The following is a 26141-nucleotide window of genomic DNA, read 5'->3' as shown; positions in this document are numbered from 1 at the left end:
TGTCTGGTATTACTCCACAGGATTGTAAGAAGCTAGAGAAAATCGTAAAATGAGTCAGCCCCATCATGGATGCTAGCCTCTGTAGTGTCCAAGACTACTTCAAGGAGCGGTGTATTAAGCACCCCCATCGCCAAGGACATGCCTTCTTCTCATTGCTACCATCAGGGAGGAGGTACAGAACCCTGAAGGCACACACTCAGTGATTCAGGAACAGCTTCTTCCCCTCTAATATCAGATTTCTGAATGGACATTGAACCCCTGAACGCTACCTCACTACTTTTTTTATTTCTATTTTTGCAATACTTATTTAATATACTATTTAATTCAAAGTTTTTTTTCTATTATTATACATTGCATTATACTGCTGCTACAAAGTCAACAAATTTCATGATGTATGCCGGTGATTTTAACCTGGATTCTGATTCTGAAACAGTGCTTGAGGTGGGCACATTAGCAGCATTCAGAAGCCATCAAGATAATGATATAGATAGAAGGATAGAAGAGGTTTAGAAGGTTAAGGGCCAAACACAGGCAGAAGCTCGCTGGGCAACATAGGCAGTAGAGACAAGATGGGTCGAATGGCCTGTTTCAATGCTATAAGGCTTATTGACTATATGTGTCTATCTCTTTAATGGCCAACATAGAAAGTTTGGGCTGAATGGCTACCTTCATCCCATGCATTTCCCTAAGTCTATGATTGTTAACTTCCAATATAAAGCATTTCAGATCTATGGCATTACATTGAGCCTTTTGTTCTAGATACATCATACTAAAGTTTGCATTATCGGAAATCAATGCCAGTCCTTCCAGGAAAAATCAATGTAGAGCTATCCACTCTGCCTATTGTAATCTGTCAAATAAGGAAAGAAACCTCAGTCTGTGAAGATACTTGTCCTCCATTTGAATATGAAAGATTTTCTCTTAATTTAGAGAATGTTTGATATCTCCATTTCCAAAGTAAGAAATAACTTGGCTCTCCACATACCTACCTCTCTCTCTCTATTACCCAATTTGCTTGTAAAGTGGTGATAGGAACCCAGCCCATTAGCAGTGTTCTGCCAGAGGAACTGCCCTAAGAAGGCAACATCCATCATAAAAGATGCCTACCATCCAAGTCATGCCAACTTCTCATTGCTACCATCGGGCAGGAGGTACAGAAACCTGAAGTTTCACACCACCAGGTTCAAGCTAGTTCCCTTCAAATCATTACATTTAGCAATAGTATGGCCACATTGACCATTCCACACTCAAATAGACTTCGTCTTTTGTTCTAATTGTGTTTTCTTTGTTACATACCCCGTGGGTATCTTGTGACTGTCTTATGACCATGATGTAATTGAGTATCTGGTGAGCATCATGTAATGGTCTTGTGATGGGGGGTGATGTAATTTCCCGCCAGTCAGGGGTCATGTGATGGCCTGTTTCAACAGGTATAAAACAGGAAAGCCTTGCTGTGATGCAGGTCAGTTGTTTAATTCATCAGTGACTCCGTTATGCTGCATATTCGTCTCATGACGCAGTTTTGTTTTAAAGTGGAGTTTTAATTTCTATCTTAAATCTCAAAGGTTATTGCCAGTAGTTTTGCCACAACGCTGCCAGTTTTAGTCCAGTCGGAGAGTGAAGAATTTATCAAAGTACGGAAAACCCGAAGGATTGAGTAAAGTTAGTGTTGTCGGCGGTAATACAGGGTCAACCTTATTGAATCTTCATTCAAGGAAATAGTAACCTGCATCCAAGATAATCCCTGCTGTAAGAGCAAAAAGGATTGGGCGCAGTGTTTTTCGCCACGGCAAAGGTCAGTTCCTTTAAGTTTTTATTTCCTTTGTCACGAATCCTTCGGGCAAGGTATATTTCGGCTAGGATCAACAGTAACGTCATGTCATCAAGGAATTTGTTACTTCAGGAAAGTCTCTCCTAATTGACTATGTAAATCATTTGGACTTTTGCATTTACCACTTTTAAGAACTGTGTTCGCATTTATTGCTTTAAGAACTGTTCGAATTGCCGCATTGCAGTTAACTTCCGGTTAAGTTAGTCATTTGTTTACTTTTCATTTGTTGTTGAGCTGAGTTTAAATAAATGTTTCTTTGTTTATAAAAACCTGTCTCAATTCTATATTCATTATTGCCATATCGTAACATCTTGTAAAACAAATCGAGTGTAATTCAAAGATTCAAAGTACATTGATTATCACATTATGCACTGTATGCAGTACACAATCCTGAAATTTGTCTTCCCCACAGTAACAAAACAAAAAACCATGGAACCAGTTCGAAGAAAAACATCAACATCAAACTCCACTCCCCCCACACACAAAAAAATCGCGCTAATGGCAACAACAAAAATGAGCGAAAGCACAGAATATAGAACACAAGATTGAAAGGCATATCTCGGTTCAGTTCAGCTCAGTGCTCATTACCCCCGGTTCAGTCTTCATTGGCGCCATCTTCCCCTTTATGATTAATGTATGCTTTCCTTGTACGTACTGCTTGTGTGATGCTATGTGCCTGCGACTCTGCCGCAAGTAAGTTTTTCAATACACCTGTGCGTGTACTTATGCACGTGTCAAGGAACGTGACTTTGACCTTAGAGAGGAGTGCAAACTTCCAACTTCAGTCTGATTCACTCTCCAGTCAACAATGAGCCAGGGATGATTCAATGCCCTGATTTATTTATTGAGATACAGTGCGGGATAGACCCCTCTGGCCCTTTGTGCTACACCACCCAACAGCCCCCGACTTAATCTTGTGACAATTCCCAATGACCAATTAACCTACTAACTGGTGCATCTTTGGACTGTGGGAGGAAACTGGAACACCTGGAGGAAACCCACGCAGTCACGGGGAGAACGTACAAATGTACAGGGGTGGGAATTGAACCTGGATCACTAGTACTGTCAAGCGTTGTGCTAACCATTATGCAACCATGCCACCAGAGTTTGCTGATAATATCTTTAGTGATGATAACTCTATCCAACCTTGACCTAAAGGTCAACTTGTCCACACTGACCAAGATGTCAATCCAAGTTGGTCGAACTTGCCTGCTTGTGCCCCATATCCCACTAATCCTCTCCTGTCCAAATGTCCCTTAAACAATATAATTGTACCCATTCCTACACTTCCTCCATCTGTAAACTCCTATAGATGTACTGTGGAGAGCATTCTATCTGGTTGCTTCATCATCTGGTATGAGGGGGGAGACCACTGCACAGTATCGAAATAAGCTGCAGAGAGTTGTAAAATTAGTCGGCTCACTCATGGTCTCTAGCCTCCCCAGCATCCAGAACATCTTCAAGGAGCAGTGCCTCTTTAAGAACCCCCACCATCCAGGTCATGCTCTTGTTCTCATTGCTACCATCAGGGAGGGGGTACAGAAGCCTGAAGGCACACACTCGATGATTCAGGAATAGATTCCTCCCCTGGCCATGCAATTCCTGAATGGACATTGAACCATGAACACTACCTTACTACTTCTTCAAATTTTTATTTTTTGCACTAATTATTAAATTTAACTATTTGATATATATATTCAGTTTTTTTCCACTATTGTTATGTATTGCATTGTTGCTGCAAAGTCAACATAGTTCACGACATCTGCCAATGATATTAAACCTGATTCTGATACCGACCACGCTCTGAGTGAAAAGGTTTCCCCTTTGGTCCCTGTAAAAAATATTTCTCCTTTCACCTTACCCCCTCTGGCTTCAGACTCCCCTACCCAGGGAGAAAAAGACTGTGACCACCCACCTTATCTACTTTCCTCATGGAACCTCTATAAGAATCAGCGGTAATTCTTGCAACACACGCAAAATGCAAGAAGTAATTCTTAGTCATTTTATTTCACAAGGCTGTGTACGTATGGAATTCTCTTTCTCAGAGGCCAGTGGATCATCAGTCGTTGAGAGTTGCACTCGGAGAGCAGCAAGGGGAATAAGGAAGAGAAAAGTCCATCATGACCTTAAAAAGTTGGGTGTTTGTCTTCAGGCTCCTGTACCTTCTCCCTGATGATAGCAATGATAAGAGGGTATATCCTGGATGGTGAGGGTCCTTTATGATGGATGCAGCCTTTTTGAGGCATCTTTTTTTGAAGATGTCCTCGATGGTTGAGGAGGGGGGAGGCTAGTGTTCTTGATGTGGAAGGCTGAGTTGCACCTTTATCTGATCAGCTGCATCGGTGCCTCCATACCAGACGGAGATGCAGCCAGCCTTGGCAGCCCTGCTTATCTCCCTGTCATAGTTGTCTCTACCCTTCAATCTCCTCTCCCCTATCTAACGTTTTTAACTGTCACTCATTCTTTGGGCCGCCGTCTATTTTTGTGGATGTCTGCGAGGAACAGGAGTTCCAGGGTGTATATTGTGTCTGTAACCAGGTGACTGTTGGATAAGATTTTTTATACTGTTAAAGTGCAAATGTGCATTCACCCCGGTAACGATAAAATAGCTGCCTGTACGTTTAAGAGAAAACCGTGACCCCTTTTTTGCAGGGATGGAGTAGAACGAAGAGTTGCCATGTTCTAGAGAGAACGAGTGCTTTTCCCAGGTTTGGTGAGGAGAGATTTTCGCGAGTAAATTGATCAGCACTGGAATAGCGTTGTGAGAATTTCCTTATCAGCCTACTAGCGTGAGCGAGGAGAACTCGTTTCAGAGCCTGACCTATATGTGTTTGGAAGTTAAGCGTGTATGCGCCAAAAGTTAAGATAAGATGCATTTATTCATATTTTTGATGTGTGTAAGGTACAGGGTTGGTGGGATTCTAACGTTGTTTGTATTTTTTTTAAGAATTGCCACATCGTGTTGGTTCTGCATATTTTGTTTTAGTTATTTTCATACTGCATACATAGCAAGGAAGTGGTCCAAAATTAAGCTGGGATTGTAGTAGCGAAGCCTGGTTTTTAAATTTTATTTTGTTGTTTTTATTTTGAATCCCTCTTCCTGCATTAAAACATCTAAAACAGATGAAGGAATTAAAGGCCCAAAAAAGTTTTCCCGTGTGTGTAATTTTCCCTAGGCTGCAAAATATACATTCTCTACTTTTAAATGGAACTATTGAACAGTTGAGCTGTTGGATAGGCTACAGCAGCAGAAGTCCACGAACATATGCTCACGAACAGGAGATTCTGGAGTGTACGTGGTGTGTGTTATACATCCTACAGCGCAGAGCAAACATTAAGAAGTCTGAGAAAAGTGGATGTGGGCTATGATAGGACCAGCCTCCTAAATAAGGGTAAGAAAAGCGACTTCATCCTGATGTGCTGGGCGGAGGACTACAGGTAAACTTTTCTGTTCGTGGAGCTCTGCCTGGCCGGGAGCCAAGCTTCAGATGCATGTCTCACAAGACCAGCTGGAGGGGAAATGCTTTCAAAAATAGCAGATGCCGAAGATCTTTAATGAAGTGGACCTTGCAGTTGTAACTTCAGTGGAATTCTGATGGCGTACGGGTCACTGCATCGCGAAACGAGAAAGGACTGGGATTTCCAAGCACACTGGCTTTAACGTGGAAACTCCAGCATTAGCATCAACGATTCAGCCTCCCCTCGCAGAGTGGTGCTGCCTCACATCCATCTGTTTGTCGTCAGGGAACTCAGTGAGCTGACAAATGGTTAAAGATTGTAAGATCAGTGGTACATCCCATTGCAGGGCCTAATACATGATTCATCACACACTAAGCCACAATTATGGCTGATCAAAGACTCTGGTAATTATAAATGTAATGCTATGCATTCAAATTATAATTCCAAAGTGCATTACAAATAATTATAAATAATAAACATTTCGTAAATTTAAATTATGTAAATTTGATTGAAAGAGTACAGAGAAAATTTATAAGGATGTTACCAGGTCTGGAGGATCCAAGGAAAGATTGAATACTTTAATCCTGGGAACGTAAAGTCCAGGGAGGGGCAGCACCTCTGGTGAAGGGGCATGTCACGTCCATTCCGGGGCAGCTGATTCACCTTTGGTCCCCACTGGACTCTCAGCTCTCACCTGTGGGTCCAGGTAGCTGTTTTCGTCTGACTGCGGCCACACACAGGTACACCACTTTGACAGGCAGGCTAAACCAGGTGAGGGAAGCCAGCAGGCGTCATACCCCAGGGAGTTAGGGACATGCCTGTCTTAGCATGCAAGGTCAGTTCCAGCGGTCAGGGCATATGAGATTTACAGTGGGACGAGGAAGGCGGTACTGCAACGCTCCCTGGAGAGCGAAGGACACGGCAAGGCACAAAAGACAATATGATCATTCACTGCCTCCGAGGGAGACACCAGTTTGTGACACTTGCTCGTGCCACTGGATCCAGACTTCTGAGGTCTAGAGAGAGCGGAACTGCCCCTGTTCAATGGCTTTGCCACTTTAAAAACTCCCCTGTACAGGTCTCCCGTCACCATTGTTTAAGATGGACAACCACTATTACTTCAGGATCTCTTTCAGTGAGTTTCCGCGAGTTCTGGGTGCTGATCATGTAATGCTATGTGCCTGCAACTCTGCCGCAAGTAAGTTTCTCATTGTACCTGTGTGTGTACTTATGCATGTGTCAAGGAACGTTGCTTTAAACTTAGAGAGGAGTGCAAACTTCAAACTTCACTCTGATTCACTCTCCAGTCAACGATGAGCCACAGATGACTCAATCCTTTGAGCTTCTTAATAATACCTTTATTGATGATATCTCTACCCAAACTCATTACACAGAAACGTAAAGGTCAACTTGCCCACCCTGACCAAGAAGTCAATCCAAGGTAGTCCAACTTGTGCCCCATATCCCACTAATTTTCTCCTGTCCAAGTGTCCTTTGAACAACGTAATTGTACCCATTTCAACACTTCCTCGAGGACTCTCGTAAAACTCCTACAGATGTACCATGGAGACCATTCTAACTGGCTGCATCACTGTCTGGTATGGAAGGGGTGGGCACTGCGCAGGATCGAAATAAGCTGCAGAGAGTTGCAAATTTTGTCAGCTCCATCGTGGGCAATAGACTCTGTAATCAACAGGACATCTTCAAGGAGCGATGGCTCAAGAAGGCAGCGTCCATCATAAAGGACCCGCATCACCCAGGTCATGCCTTGATCTCATTGACACCGTCAGGAAGAAGGCATGCACTCAACAATTCAGCTACAGCTTCTTCCCCTCTGCCATCAGATTTCTGAATGGGCATTGAACCCTTGGACACTACCTCAATACTTTTTTATTTCTTTTTTTTACTCTTCTTATTAAACCACCATCATTTTAGTTTCTCTTTCAGTGAGTTTCGGGCCTTTCACACCTTGTGCACCAGGAATCATGGGAAGCCTTGGAGAAGCAGGCACTGGCAACACGAGCCTAGCTCCACAGAGATCACACGGTCAGGAGCCTCCTTCAATGTTTGATTGAACGTTGACACTTTGTCATTGTTCCTCCAAAAAGATAGCCCATTGCCTGTGAGCACCAGCCACGCTCAGCACTCACTCTGATCTGTAGCAATCGACGTGGGAAATGGGAAGCAACATTCCAAAGGATGGGGAGTAGGGACGATGCTGGGAGTAAACGCTTCAAAGTGTGATAGACATTCACTTTCCGGGGCCTGATAGGCTTAAAAGACCATAAGATATAGGAGCAGAATTAGGCCATTTGGCCATTGCGTCTGCTCTGCCATTTCATCTTGGCTGATCCATTTCCCTCTCAGTCCCAATCTCCTGCCTTCTCTCCATATCCCTTAATGCCCTGACTAATCAAGAATCTATCAACCTCTGCCTTAAATATACCCAATGACTTGGCCTCCACAGCTGCCTGTGGCAACAAATTCCTCAGATTCACCACTCTCTGGATGAGGAAATTCCTCCTCATCTCCGTTCTAAAAGGACACTCCTCTATTCTGAGGGTGTGTCCTCTAGTCTTAGACTCCCCCACCATAGGAAACATCCTCTCCATGTCAGCTCTATTGAGGCCTTTCAAGATTCGATAGGTTTCAATGAGATTCCCCTCATTCTTCAGGATTCCAGTAAGTACAGGCTGAGAGCCATCAAATGCTACTCATATGACAAGCCTTTCAATCAATAGACAATAGGTGCAGAAGTAGACAATTCGGCCCTTCGAGCCTGCACCGCCATTTTGAGATCATGGCTGATCAACTACTATCAATACCCGGTTCCTGCCTTGTCCCCATATCCCTTGATTCCCCTATCCATAAGATACCTATCTAGCTCCTTCTTGAAAGCATCCAAAGAATTGGCCTCCTCTACCTTCCGAGGAAGTGCATTCCAGACCCCCACAACTCTCTGGGAGAAAAGGTTTTTCCTTAACTCTGTCCTAAATGACCTACCCCTTATTCTCAAACCATGCCCTCTGGTACTGGACTCTCCCAGCATCTGGAACATATTTCCTGCCTCTATCTTGTCCAATCCCTTAATAATCTTATATGTTTCAATCAGATCCCCTCTCAATCTCCTTAATTCCAGTGTGTACAAGCCCAGTCTCTCTAACCTCTCTGCATAAGACAGTCCAGACATCCCAGGAATTAACCTCGTGAATCTACGCTGCACTTCCTCTATAGCCAGAATGTCCTTCCTTAACCCTGGAGACCAAAACTGTACACAATACTCCAGGTGTGGTCTCACCAGGGCTCTGTACAAATGCAAGAGGATTTCCTTGCTCTTGTACTCAATTCCCTTTGTAATAAAGGCCAACATTCCATTAGCCTTCTTCACTGCCTGCTGCACTTGCTCATTCACCTTCAGTGACTGATGAACAAGGACTCCTAGATCTCTTTGTATTTCTCCCTTACCTAACTCTACACCGTTCAGATAATAATCTGCCTTCCTGTTCTTACTCCCAAAGTGGATAACCTCACACTTATTCACATTAAACATCATCTGCCAAGTATCTGCCCACTCACCCAGCCTATCCAAGTCACCCTGAATTCTCCTAACATCCTCATCATATGTCACACTGCCACCCAGCTCAGTATCATCAGCAAATTTGTTGATGTTATTTTCTATGCCTTCATCCAAATCACTAACGTAAATGGTAAACAGCTGTGGTCCCAATACCGAGCCCTGTGGCACCCCACTAGTCACAACCTGCCATTCCGAGAAACACCCATTCACCGCTACCCTTTGCTTTCTATCTGCCAACCAGTTTTCTATCCATGCCAATGTCTTCCCCCTGATGCCCTGAGCTTTGATTTTACCCACCAATCTCCTATGTGGGACCTTATCAAATGCCTTCTGAAAATCGAGGTACACTACATCCACTGGATCTCCCCCTTCTAACTTCCTGGTTACATCCTCGAAAAACTCCAACAGATTTGTCAAGCATGATTTACCCTTGGTAAATCCATGCTGGCTCGGCCTGATCCTATCACTACTATCTAGATATGCCACTATTTCATCCTTTATAATGGACTCTAGCATCTTCCCCACCACCGATGTCAGGCTGACAGGTCGATAGTTCTCTGTTTTCTCCCTCCCTCCTTTCTTAAAAAGTGGGATAACATTAGCCATTCTCCAATCCTCAGGAACTGATCCTGAATCTAAGGAACATTGGAAAATGATTACTAATGCATCCGCAATTTCCAGGGCCACCTCCTTTAGTACCCTAGAATGCAGACCATCTGGACCTGGGGATTTGTCAGCCTTCAGTCCCATCAGTCTTCTCATCACCGTTTCCTTCCAAATGTCAATCTGTTTCATTTCCTCTGTTACCCTATGTCCTTGGCCCATCCATACATCTAGGAGATTGCTTGTGTCTTCCTTAGTGAAAACAGATCTAAAGTACTCATTAAATTCTTCTGCCATTTCTCTGTTTCCCATAACAATTTCACCCAATTCATTCTTCAAGGGCCCAACATTGTTCTTACCTATCTTCTTTCTCTTCACATACCTAAAAAAGCTTTTGCTATCTTCCTTTATATTCCTGGCTAGCTTGCATTCATACCTCATTTTTTTCTCCCCGTATTGTCTTTTTAGTTAAGTTCTGTTGTTCCTTAAAAACTTCCCAACCATCTGTCCTCCCACTCACCTTAGCTCTGTCATACTTCCTTTTTTTTAATGCTATGCAATCTCTGACTTCCTTTGTCAACCACTGTGGCCCCTTTCCCCCCTTTGAATCCTTCCTTCTCTGGGGGATGAACTGATTTTGCACCTTGTGCATTATTCCCAAGAATACCTGCCATTGCTGTTCCACTGTCTTTTCTGCTAGGCTATCCGTCCAGTCAACTTTGGCCAGCTCCTCCCTCATGGCTCCATAGTTTCCCCTGTTTAAGTGCAACATTGACACCTCCGAGCTGCCCTTATCCTTCTCAAATTGCAGATAAAAACTTATCATATTATGATCACTACCTCCTAATGGCTCCTTTACTTCAAGATCGCTTATCAAATCCTGTTCATTACATAATACTAAATCCAGAATAGTCTTGTCCCTGGTCGGCTCTTGTACAAGCTGTTCCAAGAATGCATCCCATAGGCACTCTACAAACTCCCTATCCTGGGGTCCAGCACCAACCTGATTCTCCCAGTTCACCTGCATGTTGAAATCCCCCATAACTACTGCGACATTACCTTTGCCAAATGCCAGTGTTAACCCTATTCAACTTGCACCCAATATCCATGCTACTGTTTGGTGGCCTGTAGACAACACCCATTTGGGTCCTTTTGCCCTTACTGTTCCTCAGTTCTATCCACACAGACTCTACTTCTCCTGACCATATGTCCCCCCTTGCAAAGGACTGAATCTCATTCCTCACCAATAGGGCCACCCCACCCCCTCTGCCCACATTTCTGTCCCTACGATAGCTCGTATACCCTTGTTCATTCATTTCCCAGGTCTGATCTCCCTGCAGCCATGTCTCCGTTATCCCAACAACATCATAGTTACCCATTCGCACCAGGGCTTCAAGCTCATCCGCCTTATTTCTGACACTTTGTGCATTCAGATATAGAATTTTTAGCCCATTTCTCCTCTCTCTGTTTGAATCGCTGCCTATTGTGCTTAATCCATCCTGGAACCATTTTCGTGAACCTTTTTTGAGCTCTCTCTAATGACAGTAGATCCTTTCTTTGATAAGGAGCCCTTAGAATAGAAAGACATCCCTTTATAACTGAGATGAGGAGGAATTTCTTTAGCCAGAGGGTGGTGAATCTGTGGAATTCATTGCCACAGACAGCTGAGGAGGCCGAGTCATTAAGTACATTTAAAACGGAAACTGATATTTTCTTGATTAGCAAAGGCATCGAAGATTATGGGGAGGAGGCAGCAGAACAAAGTTGAGCCCTCTCCAATGTCAGAACATCCTTTCCTAGATAAGCTCGGCTTTCTAGCAGAGCAGCATGACCTTTCCAAGGGGTCGGAGTTGTTTGTGACAAAGTGAAACTTTGAACCAATATTCCTTGTTCAGCTTCTTGTTGTAAACAAGAAACAGTCTTCAGTTCTTAATGTAAGTTGCAAGCAATAATCTGAAGTTCAAAGGACACCTAGTAGGCAGCCATCGATCCCAGGGGATCATGGGTTTGCACCCAGTCCGCCCTGATCAAAGTCGCTCAAAGTCGTAACCAGAAACTAGAAACACATATAACATGAACTACAGAGTCCTCTAAAATGAGTCAAATCCTCAAAGCACTCTGATCAAATCTTGCTCAAGAATCAGAATCAAAATCAGGTTTAATATCATCAACATATGCCGTGAAATTTGTTAATTTGGAGGCAGCAGTACAATGCAATACGTGATAAATATAGAAAAAACTTAATTACAGTAATTATATGTATATTAAATAGTTAAGTTAAAATAATAGTGCAAAAATAGAAATTTAAAAAAGTAGTGAGGTAGTGTTCATGGGCTCAATGTCCATTCAGAAATAAGATAGCCGAGGGAAAGAAGCTGTTCCTGAATCGCTGAGTGTGTGTCTTCAGGGTTCTGTACCTCCTTCCTGGTTGTAACAAGGAGAAGAGGGCATGTCCTGGGTGATAGGGAACAGTTGATGGGGATGTGTAACAGTTTCTTCCCCCAAGCCATTAGACTCCTCAATTCCCAGAGTCTAGTCTGACACCAACTTTTATATATATATATACACACACACACACACACACACACACACACACACACACACACACACACACACACACACACACACACACACACACACACACACACACACACACACACACACACACACACACACACACACACACACACACACCCCTGAACGGCACTCCACTCCCTTTGCAATTTTTGCTTATTTCTTTCTCAATTCCTGATAATGCATTGTTTCCATTTACATTTATATCATTTATTATTATATTGTAATTTGCTCTTTACTGTGTCTATTGTCTTGTTTATTAATTATTGTACTGTCTTGCACTGTTTTGTGCACTTTATGTAGTCCCGTGTAGGTCTGAAGTCTAATGTAGTTTTGTGTTGTTTCATAGAGCACCGTGGTCCTGGAGGAACGTTGTTTCATTTTTACTGTGTACTGTACCAGCAGTTATGGTTGAAATGACAATAAAAGCAACTTGAACTTGACTTGACTTGATGGGAACCCTTAATGATGGACACCCCCTTCCTGAGGCACTGATCCTTGAAGGTGTCTTGGACACTACGGAGCTGTCACTGATGATGGAGCTGACTAATTTTGCAACTTCCTGCAACTTGCTTTGATCCTGTGCAGTAGCCCCCACATACCAGGCAGTTATGCAGCCAGTCAGAAGGCACGGGACATCTGTAGAAGTTTTCGAGTATTTTAGGTGACAAATCAACATCCTCAAACTCCTAATGAAATATAGCTGCTGTCTTCTCTTCTTTATAACTGCATCGATATGTTGGGATCAGGTTAGGTCCTCAGAGATACTGACACCCAGGAACTTGAAATTGCTCGCTCTCTCCACTTCTGATCCCTCTGTGAGGATTGGAATGTGTTTATGGGAAGTTCTGACTGTAGCAATGAGAGATTGAAAATGTCTTTGAATACTCCCACCAGTTGGTTGGCACAAGATTTCAGAGCCTTAACAGATACTCCATCGAGGCCTGCCATCTTGCGAGGGTCCACCCTCCTAAATGACAGCCTGTCATCGGCCTCCAGGAAGAGATCACAGGGTCACCAGATGCTGCTGGGATCTTTGTCGCTGGAGTGTTATTCTTCCTTTCAAAGCGACCAAAAAGGGCGTTGAGCTTGTCCGGTGGTGAAGCATCACTGCCATTCATGATGTTGGGTTTTGCTTTGGGTCTGCAAACCCTGGCAGAGTTGATGCCACCTCTAACCTCACTTGGCATTGTTTCTTAGCTCTTGAAATAGCCCTTTGCAAGCCATACCTGGTATTCTTGTACAGACCTGGGTCACCAGACTTAAATGCCACAGATCTAGCCCTCAGCAGACTACATAGCTACATTTGCTACATAGCACCATCCAGAGACAGAGAAGCAGTTTCAGCGACAGGTTACTATCGATGCAATGCTCCTCAGACAGGATGAAGAGGTCAATACTCCCCAATGCCATTAGGCTTTACAATTCAACCGCCAGGACTTAAGAACTTTTTAAAAGCTATTATTAATGCTTTTTGAGATAATGATTTAGATGCATATCATATTTTTTACTGAGTTAAGTATTGTATGTAATTAGTTTTGCTACATCAAGTGTATGGGACATTGGAAAAAAAGTTGAATTTCCCCGTGGGGATGAATAAAGTATCTATCTATCTAAAAACCTCTTGATTCATCCACAGCTTTTGGTGTACAGTAATTTTGCATAGGCCTACACTCATCCACACAGGTTACTACGGCGTACTCATCCACACTCAAAGAATGAAGAACGAAACCTTGAATACAGTCCAGTCCACCAATTCAAAGGAGCCCCAAGACTCCTGCACCTTCCTCTGGCAGCAGTGAGCAAGAGTTAGAGGGAGACCAGTCAAACGTAGGCGGGTGGCACTGAGCACCTGCCTACCTTCCGTTCTCATCCTCGATGATTTCAATCTTGCTTGGCGCTTGAATCGGTGAGTTGGTCGAGAACTGGAGCCGATCGTGGGTTCGCGCTCAACCACATGGCTGCACACTCCATTCTCAACCTCGCTCTCAACCACGCCGAATTCTCTCAGAGGCAGCAAAAGCACCAGATCGCTCGGTCAACCCAAAAACACATTCATAATGTAAGTGACAGGCTCCAACCATACACAGATCAGTAGAAGAAGCATATGTAAAAGAAGTAGTTTTGTGAACAGACTGCAGGATGTTGCCGTTAGTTGCACTGGCCACTCCCTTCATCTAAGAGGAAGTAAGAAGCTGGAAGGAGATTGGTGGAAGGGGTAAAAGACTGAAGAAGAATGAATCTGATAGGAGGGGATGGTGGATCATGGAAATGAGGGATGAAGCAGATGAACCAGTGAGAGACGTTGGGCGGGTGAGGAGAAGAGGTGTGAGGGGAGCCAGAATGGGGAATGATTAAAAAAAAAAGGACAGGAGCAGGAGAAATTGCTGGATGTTAGCGGAATCAATGTTCATGCCATCACGTTGGATGCTACCAAATGGAATTTGAGATGTTGCTCTACCAGATGGACTTGGGAGAAACAGGACCTCATATTGGCAGTAGAGATTGTCTGTTCAAGGCCTCGTCGACTGTGCGCACACACACACACACACACACACACACACACACACACACACACACACACACACACACACACACACACACACACACACACACACACACACACACACACACACACACACACACACACACCTTAACGTCCTTCAGCTGGGAAAGCAGTGAGAATCATTTTGGCAGTAGACGCCTCTGATATGTCTGTTCAATTAGACTTCTCGTTCCCATTCTGACATGTCTGTCCAAAGCCTTCTCGACTGCACGTATTCAGATAGACACACACACACTCACACACACACACACACACACACACACTCACACACACCACACACACACACCACACACACACACACACACACACACACACACACACACACACACACACTCACACTCACACTCACACTCACACTCACACTCACACACACACACACACACACACACAACTTTACGTCCTTTAGCTGGGAAAGCAGTGAGAATCATTCTGGCAGCACCCGCTTGCCGGCGGGCCAGTTTCCATAGCGCTGCCACGTACGGAACGAAAGGTCCACCCAAGCACACGAGTCAGATGTTAACAAACACTCTGGGCCTCCCTGCGTTTGAATTTCTCGGTCATCAATCAGCCGCCTCACCCTCCATATGGTGAGCTGGCACTGACTGCCATGTCTTTTATAGAAAATATAAAATCACTTCAAAGCTGAGGAAAATCTCTTTTGACAAACACTAGATTATAATTAGATCATCTGTGTCCCATCAAATTTTATGTCCTTCTCCACATCTGTTTCCTTCCTCCTGTGGTCCGTTAGACTGAGGTACTCTCCCTCGAAGCACGCAACAGAAAATTGACCAGAAACCTCCGTCTGCCAGCATCATCAGGTTCGGCACGGTAGTGTTGCACCATTACAGTGCGGGTTCGATTCCCACTGCTGACGGAAAGGAACGTGAACATGTGGGCTTCCTTGCGGTTTCTTCCAGATTCACTGGTCGCCTTACACACTCCGAAGACGTACGGGTTAGGATTAGTGAGTTGTGGGCGTGTTATGTTGGATCTGAAATCGTGGCGACACTTGCCGGCTGCCCAGCACAAAGCCTAGCAACACACACAAAATGCTGGAGAAACCCAGCAGGTCAGGCAGCGTCCATGGAGAAGAGAGAACAGTCAACGTTTCGGGCCGGAACCCTTCATCAGAACTGGAGAAAAAAGGGATGAGAAGTCAGAGTAAGAAGGTGAGGGGGAGGGAGGAAGAAATGCATGGTAGTAGATGGTAGGTGAAACTGGGAGAGGAGGAGAGGGTGAAGTAAAGAGCTGGGAAGTTGATTAGTGAAAGAGATACAGGGCTGGAGAAGGGGGAATCTGATAGGAGAGGACAGAAGGCCATGGAAGAAATGGAAGGAGGAGGAACATCAGAGGGAGGTGATGGGTAGGAAAGGAGGTGAGGTGAGAGAGGGAAATGGGAATGGGGAATAGTGGGGGGGGTAGTGATTTGGGAAAATAACTGGAAGCTCGAGCAATTGAAGTCCACGGCATTAGGTTGGAAGCTTCCCAGATGGAAGATAAGGTGTTGCTCCTCCAGGTTGACCGTAGCCTCATCGCGGTAGTAGAGGAGGCCATGGACTGACATATCGGAATGGGAATGGGAAATGGAATTAAAATGGGTGGCAACTGGGAGATCCCGCTTTTTCCGGCTTAAGGAGTGTAGGTGCTCGGCAAAGCAGCTTCCCAATCTATGTTGGGTCTCGCTGATATACCGGAGGCCACACCGGGTGCACTGCACTCTGTATATTGCCTCAACAGACCCACAGGTGAAGTGTTGCCTCACCTGGAAGGACTGTTTGGGACCTTGAATGGTAGTGAGGAAGGAGGTGCAAGGGCAGGTGTAGCACTTGTTCTGCTTGGAAGGGTAAGTGCCAGGAGGGAGATCAGTGCAGAGTGACAAATGGACAAAGGGAGTTGCAGAATGCAGAAAGTGGGGGGGGGGGGAGGGCAAGATGTGCTTGGTAGTGGGGTCCTGTTGGAGAATTATGTGCTGGTCACAGAGGCTGGTGGGGTGGTAGGTGAGGACAAGAGGAAATCTATCCCTGGTAGGGTGGTGGGAGGATGGGTTGAGGGCAGACATGTGTGAAATGGAAGAGATGAGGGTGAGGGCAGCATTGTTGGTGGAGAAAGTGAAGCCCCTTTCTTTGAAGAAAGAGGACATCTCCTTCATTCTGGAATGAAAAGCCTCATCCTGAGAGCAGATGCGGCAGAGACGGAGGAATTGCAAGAAGAAGTTGGCATGTTTGTAAGTAACAGGGTGGAAAGAGATATAATCCAGGTAGCTGTGAGAGGCAGTGGGTTTATAAAAAACATTAGTAGAAAAGCTGTCTCCAGAGATTCAGAAAAAGAGATTGAGAAAGGGGAAGGAGATGTCAGAAATGGACCATGTAAATTTGAGGGCAGGATAGAAGTTGGAGGCAAAGTTGATGAAGTCGACGAGCTCTGCATGGGTGCAGAAGCAGTAACAATGCATAGGAAAATAGCGTAGGAAGCGTTGGGGAGTGATACCAGTGTAGGCTTGGATCTTAGATTGTTCCACAAAGGCAGGCAAAGCTGGAACCCATCTGAACGTCCTACACCTTTTGTCTGAAGGAAGTGGGAGGAGTTGAGGGAGAAGTTATTGCGAGTGAGGACCAGTTCCGCCAGATGGAGGAAAGTGGTGATGGAGGGGAACTGATTCGGCCTGGTGTCCAGAAGGAAATGGAGAGCTTTGAGGCCTTCCTGGTGGGAGATGGAGGTGTATAGGGACTGGACATCTATAGTGAGAATAAGATGATGGGGACCAGGGAACTTGAAATCATTGAAAAGATCCAGAGTGTGTGGAGTGACACAGATGTAGGTAGGAAGGGACTGAACCAGGGGATAAAACAGAGTCGAGGTATGTCGACATGAGTTCAGTGGGGCAGGAACAAGCAGTAACAATCTTCGCTGATTTGATTTGATGCAAATGATACGTTTGACTGTATGTTTCAATGTACATGTAATTAATAAAGCTACTCTTTAATCCTTCAATCTTTAAACATTGCTGTTGTGTTTGCTGTTAGCATGTCCCCTGGCATCATGTTGTAGGCTCCTACCACACTCTGTGTACAAGTACCACCCCCACAATCGCCTTTCAAATTTCTCTCTCTCTCTCTCTCTCTCTCTCTCTCCCCTCTCTCCCCCCTCCCCTTTCTCTCTCCCCCTCTCTCCCCCTCTCTCTCTCTCCCCCCTCTCTCTCTCTCTCCCTCTCTCTCTCCCCTCTCTCCCCCTCTCTCTCCCCTTTCTCTCTCTCTCTGCCCCCTCTCTCCCTCTCTCTCAACCTCCCTCTCTCCCTCCCTCTCTCTCTCTCCCCCCCCCTCTCTCTCTCCCTGATGCTCCATCAATAACTCTCTCCCCCTTTGTTTTAAAAGAGAGTCCCCAAGGGGTGAAGTTTCTTACCAGTATATTTACAGGTTAAGTCTATCAGGTGGTCGAATCTGTCGCTGCGATCTACGTAGCACCGGCTGTGATTGCACAGGTGCCGGTGGTGATTGCACCGGAGACGGTGGTGATGCACCATCAATAACTCACTCCGAGACGTAAAGGCGAGGTATCGGCTTTTATTGACTGGAAGAAGGAACAAGCAGTGAGTGACCACCATACTACATCCTGGAGACTGAGGGCCGGGCTCAGACCTCCATCACCTTTATACAGGGGTCTGTGGGAGGAGCCACAGGAGCAGTCAGCAGGGGGCGTGTCCAGACAGGTATATGCAGTTCACCACAGGTGGTTGTGCTGGTTCCGGCCTAACTGGAGGTGTCAGCCCACTAGGCGTCAGTGATCCCTCATGCGTGTACGAGACGCCCGGTATAGGAGTGTCATGAGGAGTCTGTGTAGGGCTCGGTGTGCGCGGTGTCACCTCAGGTACAGGGTTCATAGTTACCGTGGAGTGTTCGGGGTAGTGGTCTGCTGCTCCTGTGGGCGCCAGGTCGCGGACGGAGACCATGTCCTCCCACCCATCAGGTAAGACCACGTAAGCATACTGGGGGTTCGCATGTAGAAGGTAAACCCTCTCAACCAGCGAGGAGTATTTATTGCTCCTCACATGTTTTAAAACTTCCAGTCAATAAAATTGATGCACCATCAATAACTCTCTCTGAGACGTGAAGGTGAGATATCGGCTTTTATTGACTGGAAGAAAGAACAAGCAGTAGTTGACCACCATGCTACATCCTGGAGACTGAGAGGTCGGGCTCAGACCTCCATTACCTTTATACAGGGGTCTGTGGGAGGAGCCACGGTCTGTGGGAGAAGCCACAGGAGCAGTCAGCAGGGGGCGTGTCCAGACAGGTATATGTAGTTCACCACACTCCCTCTCTCTCTCCCCCTCTCCCCCCCTCTCTCCCTCTCTCCCCCCCTCCCTCTCCCCCTCTCTCTCCCCCTCTCTCTCCCCCCTCTCTCCCTCTCCCCTCTCTCCCCCTCTCTCTCCCTCTCTCCCTCTCTCTCCCCCCCTCTCTCCCCCTCTCTCTCCCCCTCTCTCCCTCTCTCTCCCCCTCTCTCTCTCCCCCTCTCTCCCCCCTCTCTCCCTCTCTCCCCCCTCTCTCTCCCCCCTCTCTCTCCCTCTCTCTCTCTTTGCCCTCTAGACTTTGATATTTCTACCTTGGGTCAAGAGTCTACACTGTTTACGCCTCTCGCTTCGCCCCTCAGTTTCCAAAGCTCTAGAGTAACTAGTCCAAGTTTGTCCAACCTCTCCTTGTTCCTAATGTACTCTATGCAATGTCCTGATGAAACTCTTCTACACTCTCTCCAAAACCCTCACATCCTTCTCATAGAGTGGTGCCGTGGACTGCAGCAACGCTCCGAACATGATCTCACTCTTCTCAACTCCAAGCCTCTGAATCGGCTCTAATTTTCAATATCTCACCCATGGTGACCACGGCAACCCTTCCCATGGCTATCAGTTCCAAGCTTCTTCCTTGGGCCAGTCTGCCTTTCCTCCTCACCCCTCCCCCACCCCCCTTCTTTCAAATGCTTCACAAAACCTCCCTCTTTAAATTCCTCAGCATTAACATATCACCAGTGAGGTCTCACTTGGAGTATTGTGAGCAGTTTTGGGCCCCTTATTTATGACAGGATAAGCTGACATTGGAGAGGGTTCACAGGAGTTTCACGAGAATTATTTTTAGAATGAAAGGGTTATCATATGAGGAGTGTTTGATGGCTCTGGGACTGCACTCGCTGAAATTTAGAAGAATGAGGAGGGATCTCATTGAAACCTATTGAATCTTGAAAGGCCTCAATAGAGTGAACTCGGATGGTGGGGGAATCTAAGACCAGAGGACAAAGCTTCAGAACAGAGGGTCGTCCATTTAGAATGGAGATGAGGAGGAATTTCTTTAACCAGAGGGTGGTGAATCTGTCAAAATCATTGCTGTGGGTGGAGGCCAAGTCATCGGGTATATTTAAGGCAGAGGTTGATAGATTCGTGATTAGTCAGGGCACGAAGGGATGCAGGGAGAAGGCAGGAGATTGGGGCTGAGAGGGAAATGGATCAGCCATGATGAAATGGTAGAGCAGACTCGATGGGCCAAATGGCCTAATTCTGCTGCTATATCTTATGGCCTTATTATCTGTCCTGGGACCAGCATGTAATCACCTTCGCAAGTGAGGCATAACAGCGCCTCCATACTTTGAGAAGTCTGTGTCGACTCAACACGTCAAAAAGCTTTGGCAATCTTCTACCGACACACAGCAGCGAGTATCCTGATTGGTTGCATCATGGCCTGGTATTGAGTCATCAACATTCCTCATATGTTAACCCCTTCCTTCCTGGGATTATTCTCCTGAACCACCTCTGGGCCCTCTGCAGTGCCAGCACATCTGTTCTTAGATAAGGGGCCCAAAACGGCTCACAATATTCCAAGTGCGGCCTGACCAACACCTTATAGAGCCTCAGCATTACATCATTGCTTCTATATTCTATTCTTCTAGAAATGAATGCTAACATCACATTTACCTTCTTCACCACTGACTCAACCTGCAGATTAATCCACACCTCCGAACCTGAGTCAGGGAGCAGTTTGGACTTTTTGATTTTCAACATTGAGGGGAGAAGGAGAGATTCAAGTTTTCAAGATGCAAGATTCAAAAACTTTATTGTCATTCTAACCGTACATCAGCTCTGCAAGGCAGAATGAGACAGCGTTTCCCAGGAGCAGTGCAATCATAACATAACAAACACAACACTAAATAATAAACATAACAATAAATAGTAAAACACAACAGCCACATGTCGGTTAAAAACAAATTATAAGTGTCCAGTGTGATGCACCATCAATAACTCACGCTGAGACGTAGGAAGCGAGGTATCGGCTTTTATTGACTGGAAGAATGAACAACACTACATCCTGGGGAATGAGGCAGGGCAACAGGTCACAGTCGCCTTTATACAGGGGTCTGTGGGAGGAGCCACAGGAGCAGTCAGCAGGGGTCTGTGGGAGGAGCCACAGGAGCAGTCCAGACAGGTATATCTAGTTCACCACACAGTGCAAGTTAAAAGTGTCCAAAGCAGAGTCAGGTAAATCAGCTATTTAGCAGTCTGACTGCCTGTGGGAGGAAGCTGTTTAGTAGCCTTGTTGTTTTAGCTTTGATGCTCCTGTAACGTTTACCTGATGGCAGAAGAACAAACAGTTCATGGAGAGGGTGTGAGGAGTCTGTAATGATGTACCATGTCTTCTGGAGGCATTGACTCTGAAAGAGGTCTTAGACAGAAGGTAGTGAGACCCCAATAACCTTCTCTGCTCCCCTAACCACCCTCTGCAAGGCTTTTTTGTCAGCAGCACTGCAGCTGGAGTACCAGGTTGTGATGCAAAAGGTCAGCACACTCTCAACCACGCCTCTGTAGAATGTAGTTAAGATGTTAGTGGGGAGTGATGCTTGTTTAAGCTTCCTCAGAAAGTGCAATCTCTGCTGGGCCCGTTTCACAATCCCAGTGGTGTTCCTGGACCAGGTGAGATTGTCGGAGATCTGCACCCCGAGGAACTTGATGTTTTTCACTCTCTCCACTGTGGAGCTGCTGATGCTGAGGGGTGTGTGCTCAGGCTGAGACCGTCTGAAATCGGCGATCATCTCCTTGGTTTTCAAGTTCAAGTTTAATATCATTGGACAACAAGATTTTGCTTCCTGAATACTTACAGGTGTATCTCATCGATTTTGGTCTGCCGATCGGGAAAATCGCCATGAAATTTCCCTATCGCGCGCCACTTCTTGCAATCACCTATAATTGTTATTTCAATTCATCATTCAAGTCGGTTTGCACTTTGGAAGGGCCAACCAGGGTAGGTCCTAGGCAGAGAGCAGTAGGGTACAGAGGAGTGTGGTAAAGCAGAGGCATTCAGGAATACAAATCTATAATTCCTTCAAAGTCATATTACAGGTAGATATGGTCATAAGAAAAGCTCTTCTTCCCTGCAAATCTTGGCTCTGTCAGTGACGAGCACGGTGAAAGTTTTCACCAGGACATAGTTGTCATAGAGAACTGGAATCCATCAATACTGGCTGATTATTGTTGGACACTTAAACGAGAAGCCTCAGACACTGAGTACAAATGAAAATCACCAACAAAACATCTTTAGCTTAGTTGAACTATTGCAAAGCATCAGCACTGTTATGCAACTAAACACATTATATTCAATAAAAGTTAGTTTCTTATTTCTCCAATTTCCTACTTGATGCAATTAGTCTCACATTATATTTGTGTTCAGCTTCGAGCCGTCTATCATGAACAAAAAAAAATTCTGAGGAAGCCACACTTCCAAAAAAATTTGTTGTCCAGTGTCATCCCATACATGAATATAGTCAAACGAATCAGCATTGTTCTGGGGCCAAAGTGCAGACGGATTACCAACAGCACACTGCGCTTAGCACATAGCACAGAGAGCACATATGGTCACAATTTCATGTTACATTGAGCTGTATGTGCCAGTATTTCTCCTTCCAGGGATGAAGCGCTCAAAATCAGAGCACAGCTGCAGCCACATGCCGATCTACATGAAGCAAAGTAACCACGTTGTTCTATGGAAATCAGCCCCAGTGCAACGCCAGTCCTCTTGTGTTTTGCCTGCAAGAGGAAAGAATTATGAATGCTGAAGAAGTTAGAGTTTGCTTTGGTCTGCAATCCCTTTGGAAGCAAAGAAAGAAAAATATTTAAATATCCGTCATTACTCCTTTCAAACTTCACAAACTTTACCTTCTCAAAGAAACATTGGTGGACTTTGTTGAGACTCCTACCGTGTATAAGACAATGTCTGGTTTATAGAGGAAATATTTTTGCCCTGAGCTACAGTTTGGCAAGATCTCAAGCAAGCTGAGCACCAGGGATTAGTTGCAGAGTAGGTGTTCCCAACCTTGCTTAATGGTATTGGTCCATGGCATAAAGAAAAGTAGGAGCCCCTGCCCCAGAGGGGCAACATTGAAAGTTATGTTGAACGCAAGAGATTCTGCAAATGCTGGAATTACTGCGTAATGCAACAAAATGGTGGAAGATCTCAGTTGGTCAGGCAGCATCTACAGAGGGGAATAAACAGTCAATGTTTCAGGCCGAGTCCCTTCATCAGGACTGGAAAAGAAAGCCAGAATAAGAAGGTGCGCGGAGGAAAAGGCAGACAAGCTAGAAAGCGATAGGAAAACCTATGAGAGGGGGAAAGCAGGTAGGGGAGGGGTATGAAGTGAGAAGCTGGAAGGTGATTGGTGGAAATAGTAAAGTGCTGAAGAAGGAGGAATCTGATTGGAGAAGACAGTGGACTGTGGGAGAAAGGGAAGCAGGAGGGGGACCAGAGGGAGGTGATAGGCAGGTAAGGAGTAGAGAAGAGGAGGGAGAGGAGCCAGAACGTGGAATGAAAGAAGAGAGAAGGGGAAGGGGAGATTTAATAGAAGTTAGGGAATTCGACATTCATGTCATTGGTCTACCCAAACAGAAAATGGGGCGCTGCTCCTCCAATCTGAGAATGGCCTCATCTTGATAGTGGAGGAGGCCACGGACTGTCATGTCGGATTATGAATGGGGATTGGATTTAGGATGACTGGCCACCGGGAGGTCCTGCTTGCTGTGGACATAGTGAAGTTGCGCTGAACTCTGGCTGGACTGCTGACTGTTGGTGTCTAGGAAGGATATAGAGAAACTGGAGAACGTGCAGAGAAGGGGGAGACAGAGGGCGTGTTGCACATCGAACGATACAGCACCGGAACGCGCCATTAGGGCCTCAGTGTTGTGCCAAACTAATTAGGTTTTTAATTAGTTAAGTAATCTCTCCTGCCTGTACACGATCCATATCTTTCTATTCTCTTTGCTTTGCTGTGCTAAGACTCCCTTAAGAGCCTCTGTTGTCTCTGCTTCCACCAGCCCAGGCAGCAAAAAAACTTGCTCTGAACGATTCCTTTGAACTTACACCTCTCACCTTAAATGCATGCCCTCTAGTACTAGACACTTTGACACTGGGGAAAAGGTACCAAGTGTCCGCCCTATCTTTGTCTCTCAAGATTTTATAAACTTCTATCAGATCTCCCCTCAGCTTCCACCACTCCGGAGAAAACAACTTGAATTTGTCCCTCCTCTCCTATGCCTCATCCTCCCTAAACTAGGCAGCATCCTCGTAAACCTCTTCTGAACCCTCAGCGTCCTTCCTATAGTGAAGCGAACAGAGTTGCGTGCAATGCTTCAGATGCAGCCAAACCAGGGTTCAGAATCAGGTTTAATGTCGCTGGTGTATGTCATGAAATTTGCTGTCTTTGCGACTGCAGAGTGATGCAATACATAATGATAGAGAAAAACTGTGAATTACAGAAAGCATATATATGTTATTGTTAAATTAAATAGCTAGTGCAAAAACTTAAAAATTTTAAAAAGTAGTAAGGTAGTGATCAAGGGGTTGAATGTACATTCAGAAATCGGATGGCAAAGGGGACAAAGCTGTTCCTGAATCATTGAGTGTGTGCTTTCAGGCTTCTGTACCTCCTCCCTGATTGTAGTAATGAGAACAGGGTGTGTCCTGGGTGGTGGGACTTATATAAACCTGTAACATAACCACCTGTCTCTTGAACTCGGTGCATCAAATAATAACAGCAAGCCACGTTACCACCTTATCAATCCTATAAACAGCATTACCAAGGGTGTTTTAAAGTGTTAAAGTGCAGCACAAAGACGGAGGTAATAGATGGGGGGGGGGGGGGGGGTTGCGGGGAGCTCTAACTAGAATGGTTGCTCAGATTAGCTGCCTAGGGTAAGAAATTTGTAAGATGCCTTGAAGGTCGTATGAGATTGTAATGGCCTAAATTGCTGCAGCAAATTTTCTGAAATTGCCAGTGTTTGAGTGAAGGCCATAGATGGAGGTGGGATATGCACACGTCCAGCACTGCAGTGCAGCTCATCTGCTACACTTACCCTATCTATCATCATCATTATGTGCTGTGTCGTAGGACATGGGCGATCATCATCTTTGACTGTTCCATGATTGTTCCAAGCCAATTTTTCTACAGAAGTGGTTTGCCATTGCCACCTTCTGGGCAGTGTCTTTACAAGACGGGTGACCCCAGCCATTATCAATACTCTTCAGAGATTGTCTGTCTGGTGTCAGTGGTCACATAACCAGGACTTGCGATGGGCACCAGCTGCTCATACGACCACCCCATGGATTCACGTCACCCTGGTCAGGGGGCTAAGCAGGTGCTACGCCTTGCCCAAGGGTGACCTGTAGGCTAGCGGATGGTAGGAGCGCCTTACACCCCCTTCAATAGAGACATACTTCCACCCAATTTAACCTATTACCACTTCTGGTGATAATATATCAAGCTGATTCGTTGAAGGCCTGCACATTATGGGTGTAACTATTTCAGAGGGTCTGTCTTGGACCCAGTACGTAAGCGCAATTGCGAAGAAAGCATGGCAGTGCCTCTACTTCCTCAGGAGTCTGTAAAGATTCGGCATGATAAACTTCTACAGATGTGCAGTGGAGAGAATATTGACTGCATCACAGTCTGGTATTGAAGCACCAATGCCTTTGAACAAAATATCCTACAAAGTGTAGTGCCTTCAGACCAGTACATAATGGGTAAAGCCCTCCCAGTCAATGACCGCATCGACATGAAACACTGTCGTAGGAAAGCAGCATCTATCATCAGAGATCCCCACCACCCAGGCCAGGCTCTTTTCTCACCGCTGCCATCAGGTAGAAAGTACAAGAGGTTCTGGACTCGCACCAGCAAGTTCAAGAACAGTTACTACCCCTTAACTATCAGGCTCTTGAACAAAAGGGGTTAACTACACTCATTTGCCCATTCATTGATTTGGTCTCACAACCAATAATCACAGTTAAAGATGAAAGATTAGCTTTATTTGTCACATGTTTATTTGTCACAGTGAAACAAACAGCAAATGTGCTTGGATTGGCAAAAACATCTCCTCCACAATCTCCATCAGCACCAGGCTGTGTGCTTAAACCCCCTGCTCTGTCCACTTTACAACTATGACTGTATGGCTAAGTACAGCTCCAATACCATATTCAAGTTTGCTGACGACGTCATTGAAGGTACAA

This window comes from Hemitrygon akajei, chromosome 24 (genome assembly GCF_048418815.1).
Source record: "Hemitrygon akajei chromosome 24, sHemAka1.3, whole genome shotgun sequence".
NCBI lineage: Eukaryota > Metazoa > Chordata > Chondrichthyes > Myliobatiformes > Dasyatidae > Hemitrygon > Hemitrygon akajei.
This window is presented reverse-complemented; position numbering follows the sequence as displayed.